Source organism: Notamacropus eugenii, chromosome 1 (genome assembly GCF_028372415.1).
Source record: "Notamacropus eugenii isolate mMacEug1 chromosome 1, mMacEug1.pri_v2, whole genome shotgun sequence".
Taxonomy (NCBI): Eukaryota; Metazoa; Chordata; class Mammalia; order Diprotodontia; family Macropodidae; genus Notamacropus; species Notamacropus eugenii.
The window spans coordinates 250,135,442-250,146,567 of NC_092872.1; the positions used below are offsets into that span (position 1 = coordinate 250,135,442).

At 40.2% G+C, this 11,126-nt stretch overlaps 1 long non-coding RNA gene across 1 annotated transcript; it reads right to left on the reverse strand.

The window, feature by feature from the left end:
• Positions 1–988: 988 nt before the first annotated feature.
• LOC140525008 (uncharacterized) lies at positions 989–10,755 on the reverse strand. Its single transcript, XR_011973890.1, has 3 exons — positions 10,687–10,755; positions 2,799–2,880; positions 989–1,081 (listed from the first exon to the last, which is right to left on the reverse strand). It is a non-coding gene; the product is annotated as an uncharacterized lncRNA (long non-coding RNA).
• Between the last annotated feature and the right edge of the window lie 371 nt (positions 10,756–11,126).

Here is an 11,126-nt window from a genome sequence, read left to right on the forward strand (position 1 = left end):
ACATGCTGCAGCAGGATAGTCCAATTCTTGCTTGACAGTAACAGTGGAAACAGTCAGATACCCAGGCACTATTGAATTCGTGTATTACACCTTTAAAATCCTTGCAACCTATGACAGAACATGTGCAAATCTTCTGTTAAATTGCAATTTATTCCCCTACAACACATTTTACTAAATCCTTAAAGCCACCGTGATTTGTACCAAACTAGACCATCGTAACAATGGAAAATCTGGGCCACTTTTAAAGACTTTCAAAGGAGGTTCTACCATTTCCCTTGGCAACCACCTCAGTGCTTCACAACCCATTCAATTAAGAAAAGACCTTAAGTCATTCCCTAGCCTTCACAATGGCAAATGGAAATATCTAAGATGCTAATTTGGAAGATAAGTGTTAGTAGCTCAAGAGTAGTACATAAAGCTCCATGAGGGCAGACTTTTTTAGGGTTTCTTTATTTTCCATCTTAGTTTTCTTTCTATGATAAATTTTGCCTTTGTAGCTGCAACGTTTTGCATACAGTAGATGTTTAATAGATGCTTGATGAATTGAGTGACTAATTAGGTAAGTGCTTGGGGCACAGAGAAGGCCATAATTTGCCCTGTATCACAAAGCTAGGCAAGTTCCAGAAGTGGGCTTTAAACCCAGATCCTCCAAACTTCCATCTAATTCTCTAACCTCTACACTGCCCCTTAGAAATATATCACATGTAGATAATAAGTACTGACTTTTAGTTATGTGATAGAAGGGAGATGATGAGGAAAGGACCTTGCATGTTTATTTAGACATCTGCCTCTTTCCTCCATCTCTGGCACATCTTTAGATTAAATCTACTTTTTCCACATTTTCCTCACTACTCCCTTCCCTTGGGACTTGACTCCAATGAACACCAATAGGCCACTCAAGCTTTCCCCCGTCACTTTTCCTGATAAACAAATCCTTCTGTCCCTAGAGACAGGAAACAGTTGTAAATAAAGGTTTACCATCTGGTTGACGCCCTCCAGTGATCTCCAATGGAGTAAATGTGCATTGAGCATCGCAAATTGTCCCAAAGATAGCCAAAGCAAGAACACCTAGCATAGTGTTCTATTTAAAAAGAGAAAATAGAAAGATTAAGAGTGATTGGAGAGGGAAAATGGTTAGAGTTTTTGTTTTTTTAAGTTTTATAGCTCCTCTGCCATTTTATTCCAGTCACTGCCTGATGTACAGTTACTTTTCCTGGCAATCGACCACAAAGTCTACAAGGGGGTACAGGGCATAAGGCAATGGACATAGGGTCAAGAAGATGAGTTCAATCTGGCCTCAGACATTACTTATGTGATCTTGGGTAAATCACTTATCCTATCTACCTCAGTTTCCTCATATGTAAAATGGGGACAATGATAGCCTTCCAGAATTGTTATGAGGATCAAATGAGAGAATATTGGAAAAGTGCTATTATTACATAAAATATTTAAACAAAACTAACCAACACAGTCAAACAATTATGCCTCATAGTATCCCAGGATCATTGATAAAGAGCTATAAAAGAACTTAGAGGTCATTGAGCACCCTCATTTTACAGATAAGAAGTCTGAGGCCGTGACAAGATCCTAACAAGACTCTGGCTTGTTCAGAGACTATAGTGACTGAGTGGTGGTTCACGCCTTTGTCACACAGACTCCAACTATCCACTGCACCTCTGCATATTTCAGTTTTCTAACCAGTTTTTTGACAAAAGGAGACAAATACTATGTCACCCTTGTAAAGTTACTTTTTGCCTCTGCTCTCCTCGGTTTCCTACATTGCAAAATGGAGATAATAGCAGCTACTTCCAGGGTAGTTGTGAGGATCCAGTGAGATGATAATTGGAAAGCTTAGTATAGTGCCTGGCACATGGTAGATGCAAGATCAATGTGAGCTATTCCTACTGCATATGTCATATTGTATAATAGCACGTTAATACTATTGTTAGTATTATTAAATACATTTTTGTCTCCAATCCTTTGGAAACAAATTTGTTTATTGCATTTCATTTGAGTTCAGGAGATTTTTAAAATTTGGGGTTTTTTTCCATTTTACATCATTATACTAATTTTCCACGTTGTTTTCCTTAGTCTCTTTCTTCACTCTGCATCTGTTCATTCAGGTCTTTCCACATTTCTCTGATATCTTCATATTTGTCATTTCTTGAAGGACAATAATGTTCCATTCTATTCATATGGCACCATGGGTTAAGCCACATCTAAGACTGAATTCTTGTACCTGGTACAAATTCATTTGGGAGGGAAAGAGATTTTGGAGAGAAGTGGGGAAATTGACAGGGTTGGTGATGTTGGCACAAATTACTGCCTGACTATGGGTGCAGTCATATTGGAAGATGGGATCCTGATGCTGTTAAGAATGAGTAGAAGGCAGTAGCCTGGAAAGGGTCATTGTGACAATGGATTTTTTGTTAAGGCAGTATGGAAACAACTGGCAGCTTACAACTGAGATAAAAAAATAGCATATCTATGATTTAATAGATAGTGGGGATTTCAGGGTTGAAATTGTCTCTCCCAAGGCGAACAGATAACTCCTCTGCCACTTTTAGATCTAGAGAAGTAGAAGACAGACATCTAGGATATATAAGAGGTAGTCCTTGAACCCTGAGTTTCCTGACTTTCAGCCCTCTTCCCTTCCCACTATATCATACTGCCTCTCTACAGGGAGCCATGAGGAAATTCAACAAGGAAGTGACAACTTTCAGGAGAAACCCAAATCTCTACCTCACAAAAACTGAGTAACATCTTCATTTGTCTTCAAAGATGAACCTGTTACTTACCATTGTGTCTTAGCAGCCTGTCTTTTCCAAGGGTCCTTTGCTCCTACGGGAAACCAGGTCAGGACTCTCTCTCTCTCTCTCTCTGTATATATAGTAGGGAGAGATTGCAATGATTTTACAATAACAGTCAAGAGGAAATAGATCACATCAAAAAAAGATATTATAAACAGAGGGCAGGTTGAGAACTGGAAAAATTGATGCAGTATGATTATTAGATGCATGCTGAATTAGATTTCCACCCTACCTAAATAACCTTGCCATATACCTACAAGAATATTTAAATGTAAGAATCACCCCATTGGATCAGAGAAATGGTCCCAAGTGGTCCAGGATTCTTAGTTGGGATATTTTTTGAGAACTTGGTCAGCCTTCATGATATGCACCTCAACAGGTTCCGGCCATGTCCTTAAACATTCTGAACTTCTCCATAATAATCAACCATTGGTTGCAAAGAAAAGGTTCCCTGGATACAGTTTTCTGTTTTCTGCCTTCAAACCTTTGTATGAGGCTCTTGTCCCCCACCAATGCATGAAATGCTCTCCCTTCCCACCTGGATCTCTAGAAATTGTTCTCTTCTTCTCAAAGGTCAGAGGTGTCTCTTCCCTCCAGAAGCATTTCATGACTCTCTTTATTAGTGTGAATGTGTGCATGTCATATGTATCTTCTTTTCCCCTTAGTAGAATCTGAGCTCTTTGAGGAGAGGAGCTTTCTCAATTTTGTCTCATTTTAGGTCACATTTGCTTATGAGGCAGATAGTGGTACATGGATAAAGTGCTAATCTGGAAGATCTGAGTTCAAATTTGGTCTCAGACAAATGCTGTGTGACCCTGGGCAAGTCACATAACTTTTGCTCAAATTTCCACACTCTAAAATGGGATTAATAATTATACCTACTTCATGAGATTTTTGTGAAGATTAAATGAGACAATGTTAATAAAAAGCATTTGGCACAGTACCTGTCACCTACTTTTTTGTGTGTGCTTGGTCTTTGTTTTCAAAGAAAACCATGATATTGGAGAAATGATTACATGACTTGCACTTGACTTTGCTTTGAGTAAGGGAAAGTTGTGCAATGTCACCAGCCTCACTTTCTCCTTCTGAGCCATCACCTGTCACCTACTAGTTGCTAAATAAGTGTTTTTTCCCTTCCCTAACCCCTGTTACCTTCATTAAGAGCAGGGCTCATTGGGAATGGGGCCAGGGCAGAACATTTTTACATCAGCAAGAGACCAGAGCTGGCTTTGGTTGAGTCACCACAGTTGGATTCCCTGGGTAGCAGGTGTGAAGTGAGACTTCAGAGGAGGCAGGAGGCAGAGAGAGGCTATGATGATGGATGGAGGCAGATAGACAAGTGTCATTTAGGTCACAGGTTCCTTGGGGCTGACCCTGCCTGTGCCCTTTTTGATTTGAATGATTGCATCTGTTTGGTACCTCTACAACAAACATTTTATGCCCAGTATCTGTTGACAATTTTGACTGCAGTGGAAAACTGGGGCAACATCCATAGTATCAGGGTCAACAATGACCTCAAGCTTTCTTTCCTGGGTCTCAGCTAAATTCAGAGTAAATCATGGTATAGTGAGGAAGTACCAAGAAGGAAAGATCACAATTCAGGTGGTTTATTACTCCCAGGTATGTAGGTGGCTCCCCCATCTTCAGTCCCATAGATACACCTCAGGGGCTTGGGCGGTGCATCCTCTAGGTCACTGTCTTTACAGCTGATTGTTGTTGCTGAGCTAATTCACAGAGCCTGAGGGGAGGGGGCCCTGAGGAACAGTCATCCAGCAGGTGGTTTGGAGTGATACCCACTTGCTCAATGACAAGAACATTGTGACTAGGAAAGTTTGCTAACCTCACACACCTGGATTAGATGAAGTTTACTAAGCTCACATTCCTAACTCTAAGAGTAGCCAATCAAGGCAATTGTTGGGAACATAGGAACTTCCCAGGTTAATCTGTGGTCAGACAGGCAGGCCAACCTGTGGTCAGACATGGAGTTCCCCTTGCCAACTAGGGCCCAGCTAAAGGTCAAACCTCATGGTATGTCGTGAGATATGCACAGGGATGTAAACCCATGTCACATGAGAATCCGCTGAAGGGATTAGTGGTGTTTAATCTGAAGTTGAGAAGTGTGGACATTATAGTTCTTCATGTATTTCAATGTGATGCTATAAAAAAGAGGGGTTATTAATATATTTATTAATCATTAGATTTTTTTCTGTTTAACCCCAGATGCCAAAACTAGGAGAAGTGTGCAGAAGTTTTAGAGAGACACATTTAGACTCAATGAAGGAAAAATTTAGTTATACTTCAAACTATCCCAACATGGATTGTGCTGCCTCCAGAGGGAGTGAGCTCCCCCTCACTGGAGGCTAGATAGAAGATGTTTACAGCACATTCCTGCTCAGGGAAAGATGGGAGAAGATGGCTTCTGAGGTCCCTTCCAACTTTGGGACTTTGAGTACTCTCTATGTCTTGTGACTTGTTTAAAGTCAGACTGTCTGAAAAATGAGCAGGGAGGAATATTTTTCCATTAATTCATCATGAAAGTTGATTTTTTTCTTTTTAACTTCTGAGTAAATGAATCATTTCAGAGACACCATTTTAGACTCCTCTAGTATGTTAAATATATAACTTTTCACCTAGAAGTCAGGTGCCTTTCTATGCAATGATGAAAGGATTCCCTCCCTAGCAGCTTTAATCTTAAAATAAGCCTGATGATGATTTCATGTGAACAGCTTGTCCCCTTGGTGTGCTGAGCAGAGGCACTCACACTCACCAGATTTCTAACTCATTCATTCCCTCAGCAAATATTCATTGAGTGCCTATATAGATGTTTTTTCCATTAGAGAAGTTTTCTGCCACTTATGTAGTCATTATTGATTATTATTTTTACTCTGTATTATTTATAATTTCTGTATTCATTTCTTAAGCCCAGACCATCAACCAAACAATAAATCCAGTCCTACTTTGTACTTTTTGCAGTTCCCAAGGTGTAAATGAATGTAGAGAAAAATTAACAATTGACTCCTAGGAGTTTGTTTGAACTGGTTCCAGCATACCCCTGTTTCCATGCCCTAGTGAGGCATCAAGATTGGATTTCTGTAGAAGCCCTCCTTCAGTCAATAAGAATTCAGTGAGTCTTGTCCATGGATCTAGCTAGCTCTATGGTAGATAGAATGTGGGCTAGGGGAAAGGAACTGATTTCCTTGGGATAGGGAGCTCATAGGTAAGTGTAATGTTAATGGGATATAAGATCTTCCCTGACCATTAATAGACCTCAAAGGCATGGAGCCAATTTAGGCTCTGGGTCACAGGGATTCTCACACCTTTCCAATTAAGTGCTAATTTCCAAGCTTCTTATACTTAGCCAATCAAGTGCCAAGTTTTTGACTGGAAACAATATATATCGTATTGCTTGGAGGGAAAGGTATGGGTGGGGAGAGAAGAAGGCAGAGGGAGAAACAGGTAGAGGGAGAAACAAGTAGAGGGAGGCTTGTCAGAGAGAAATGTTAGCCCACCCTTGGATTGGTGATGAGTACCTTAGTAAATCTCACCTTCTGGTGTCCCAATAGGGATGTTTCAAATAAATATTTTGATTTTGTCTTAGAGGAAGAGAGCTTGTTATATTTTGCAAACCAACCATGGAGATACACATGTATATTCATAGTAGCTGCTATGGCATTACAGTGAGCAAATCCCCTCTACCAATGCAGTTAAGCCCTATGTATAGTCTTAGTAAGGGGCCTAGAACACTGAGAGGTCACTGAGCCAGTATATCTTAGACATGGGACTTGAACCCAGATCTTTCTGGTTCCCCCCAGTAGACCAAGCTGCCTCACAGAATAGGGATATATCATTAGGACATGTGGTCCCTACTGATATAGGGAGAAAAACAAGAATAATCATCACAGTCATCTGTGCATAGTTGGAAGGCACCTGAGACCTGCCTCAGTGAAGGGCCATGGGAAAAGTGCTGGGCCAAGACTCAATAAGTGATCCTACCCCAGTCACACCATTTCCTTTTTAATAGCGGTCCTAGCCTGGTATGGCAGGGAGATATGGCAGACCCAATGCATCTGGATTTCAGGAAGGCATGTGACAAAGTTGATTATATTCACAATTGAGTAAATAATTATAGCCTCAATTTTATGGGCTAGACTGCATGTTCCAGAGATATTCGAAAGGAAGGGATCTCAGTGAAAGATGGCACAATTAGAGGCAGATTGGTCAAGGAGGAAGGATTTAAATGGGCTTTGAAGTTTGAGTATAATGAACTTAACAGAGGAGAGAAAGGGCAGAACCCTATCTAAGGGGAACAAGGCAGTAGCTTACAAAAGTGGGCCTGACCATGGTCTAGGTGAAGCACAGGGAGGAAATCAGGCTGACTAAGTCAGAGGGTGAATGTTGGGGATTACTGGGAAAAAAATTGGAAAGGATCAGGTAGAGCTAGATTCTGCAGTGTAGAAAGGCAGGCGGAGGCATTTGGATTTCATACTTAGCCTTCAAAGGAAAGTTATAGAAGCTTATTGAGCAGAGTACTGTCATGATGAAAGATGAGGTTCAAGATTAATCTGGCAGGTAAGATTGGTTGGAGGACACAGAACTGAAGGTAAGGGGAAGAGCTAGGAGGTTGCTGAGATCATCCAGGCACAAGGAGATATAGGGAAATCAATGTGATTTGTATTACACAAAATGTAACATGTAAGTCAGAAATTTGTCCCTGCAAAGCTATAAAATAAGGAAGGGTCAGTGAACATATCCCGAGGCCTTGCCTCCATCACCCTTTATCCTTATTCCTCAGTTTATTTGCAGGATAATCTGGGAGCAGCATGAGAGCTGAAGGAAGCCTCAACCACACAGCTGCTGTGGGATTGTGTTGGACAGAGTTCCTACCAAGACTTTTCCAAACAGAGACTAGGGAAGTCATAAGCTCCACAGCAGTAGAGGTGTTCATTAGGAAGCTGGGCAGTCATCAGGTGTGTTGTAGAGGTCATTCCTAAATGAGGTTAGAAATTGAATGAGATGCGATCCAAGAGTTCCTTCCATCTCAAGCTATGAATCTGCCGCTTTGCTGAATGGTCAGATATACATGATGAGGGAAAGGAGAAGGCAGAAAAGGACCAATCACATTGAGTGAGATTGCAAAGGAACAAACACTTCAGGCTGGATGTCAGGAAAGACCCTTAATAATTAGAGCTGTCCAGAAGTGGAAGAGGCTGCCTAGAGAGCTGGTACAGTCTCCCGTCTTGGAGGTCATCAAGGAGAAACTGGATACCCATTAGTTATATATGTTCTGTGGGAATCCCTTCCTCTGTGTGGAAGACCAGTTGGCCCTTGAGGTCACTTCCAACTTCCATAGAATTCTCTAATTCTCCACTTACACAGCCACCATTCCTGTCTAGGCACTGATTGCCTCTCACCTATTGCAATATGACCTCCTAATTGGTCTCCTTGCCTCTGATCTCTCCATCTACTGCTGTCTCCATATGGATGCCAAAAAAAGTCTTTCCAAGGAGATTTTCCCTGTTCAGAAACCTACAATGAGCCTCCCTTGCCCAGGATTACATTCAGCTTGGCATGTTGGGGTCACCACAATCTGCCACTTTCTTAGACCATACCACACCGAACTATGCCTCCCATGTCAAGTCCTTCCACAGTTCAAAGCTACCTCAGTGCATAGATGTGCTGGGATATTTTTAACATTTAGCTTTCAAGGGGAAGAAAAGTTATTGCAACACTTTTAGAGTTTAATTTGAAGGATTAGCATTTTTCTGTTACTTTCTGAAGTCTAGGCAACAAATGAAATAATAACTCAAGCCTTGATTTGTAGTGTTTGCCAATTTCCAAGGCGTAAATATCCACACTGAATCTTTAAGAACAGGACTTCAACGGTGGTTTACCTTGGCTCCAGAACATCCTTCACAGTATCTATGAGTCTTAATGATAACATCTGTCTGTTCTTATACCCTACATGACAATGGTAATTGTATAGCGATGGGGCAGTTTTGTTTACTTGTATCATGCAGATATCATAGTGGTGTTATGGTTCAGTACCATTGGCTAATGGTCAGTTGCCACTAGCCCACCATGGCTCTGCTTTAAATTTGCTTGGTGGTCTCACTTAAATTATCTGAGATTCTGTTTCTTCATTTATAAAATGGGAGTAAAAATACCTGCCTAATTATAATTTGGTTGAGATGATACATATGAAAGTACTTTGAAAATTATGAATCACTGTTCAACTATAGGGTATCATTATTATTATTCCCCCTTGAGGGTAGAGGCCTCAGGATCTTCCTTCTTTCTCCCCCACTATTTTCAGGGAAAAGAAGGACATGAGTCACATGTGTGCTTCCAACAATATTAAATTCTTAGATTTCTATGTCTTTGTTAGGGGAATCATAAAAGGTATCAAAGCCCAAAAAAAGAATTCAGAAAAATCACCTTCAAAGTTCATAAAATAGAGAATAAGCAAATTTCATAGCATCCACGTTTGTGGTCTAAAGGGGAAAATTTCCCCAAATTAGAAGCTATAGTTGGGGTTGACTCCTCAGATTCAGGTAGGATATACCCTGGAAGAGAATACATGCCAGGAATATGGAGACTAAGTGTACCTGGAGTCACTCTTTCCAGTCACCAAACTGTATGTCTTTCTGAAAGTGAACCAGCTTTCAGTTCAACAGGTAGGAATAATGCTTGTGGCATTGTTAGCTCAGTTGGGGTTGGATGTGTTCATCATACAGTCATTCCAGTACTTGAGTGATAGGGAAGATTTTGGCATGAGATGTGGAACTGGGATGAAGGATTCAGTTGTTTGCCCTGAGGGCAAATGAGTAATCTTGCCTCAAATCTACTTATCCTAATGGAATCAAACCATCTCAGACCTCTTTCCCAACTTCAAATCCTTCTGTCCATAGAGGGGAGACAGGTACTTAAGCTTGATCTGTAAACCTTCAGAATTTACTAAAATGTTCTTAGCAGTTTCCACAGTTTGGAAACTTACAAGTACCGATATTATTTAAAGTGATAAATTCCATCTCTCATATATTTATAATGCCACAAATGTTTTACCAAACAGGAAAAAGGTTTTGTTTCTTTCGTTTCTAAGTTTAATTTCTGCAAACTCAGGCTGGCTAGGGCTGAAATGACAGAGAGAAACTATCTTCTTTTTAACATAAATCTCCTGTTAAAAGACTAAAGTGGGAATCATTTCTATTTACTTAGACAGAGAGCTGAGCATAAAATTGCAGAAAGCTGGGAGAACTGTTTCAATTATAAAACTATGGATCTTCATTCATCTTTCTACCTAATCTTTCTAAACTCTTTAGCAGCCTGTTTTTATAATATTCTTTATGGCTAGTTGCATTTTCTCTTTAGAATTTTTTCAAGGTAGCAGAATCTACAAACATTAATAAACGTGACCCAAGATGCAGATTTTTTTCTGTGCATTTTACAAAGAAACAAAAACCTGGACAAAACAATAAGAGAAATACATACTTGTTAGCCTACTTATCTCCTACTGAAAGTCTAATCTCAAGGCCTTTAATATGTTGTAATTAAAAGTCCCTTCTTCAGGCCAAATTTGGGATCCACTTTTATGTTTATATATTTAAGAGCAATCTGAATTTCTTTAATGTCAGTTTTAGCTAGTGTGTTCTTCCCTTGGTCCCAGAATAAAAGAAAATTTTCCAGATCTGTTCCCATTTTGATGCTACTCTAAGATCCTATAATTTTCCCAAGGCAACTTCCCCAACAATGTAGGAGCTTAACCTAGCTTATTCCACTAAGGTGATAATGCCTACATTAAGAAAGCTTACTTTAACCTATTTCCTTCTAGGCACTTCCTTTAGAAAGGCTTCCTGGCCTCAACAAAATGAAGGCTTACCTTTGCTCAGTGAGAAATTGAGATTGAGGGGAGTTAAATCTCTGAGGACAGTCTTCCTTGAAGAAATCCCCCAGAGAAATGTCCAGAGTGCTCAAGGCAGTTTTTTTTTTATAAGGTCTTCCTTTTGGAGTTCTTACTCATCCTAGATGACTTTGCCAAAAACTGTGATGGGTGAAATCTCTAATAACCAAGGAAACAAAGGCTCAAGCTTCCAAGCATATCAATTTATTAAGCAGTACATGCCAATTGTATAACAACTTGGGACCAGGCCTCCTCAGCTTGGCACAAGACCCCATATGCAGGGGAAGATACATGTTTATGGATTAAAAGTGACCAATTAACAGGATGTCAACCAGGATACAAGATTAGGCAATCTGATCTGTAATTGGAAGAAAGATTAGGTACTTTCTGAGTTGGGAGGGGCACTTGCAGAGTTTGAG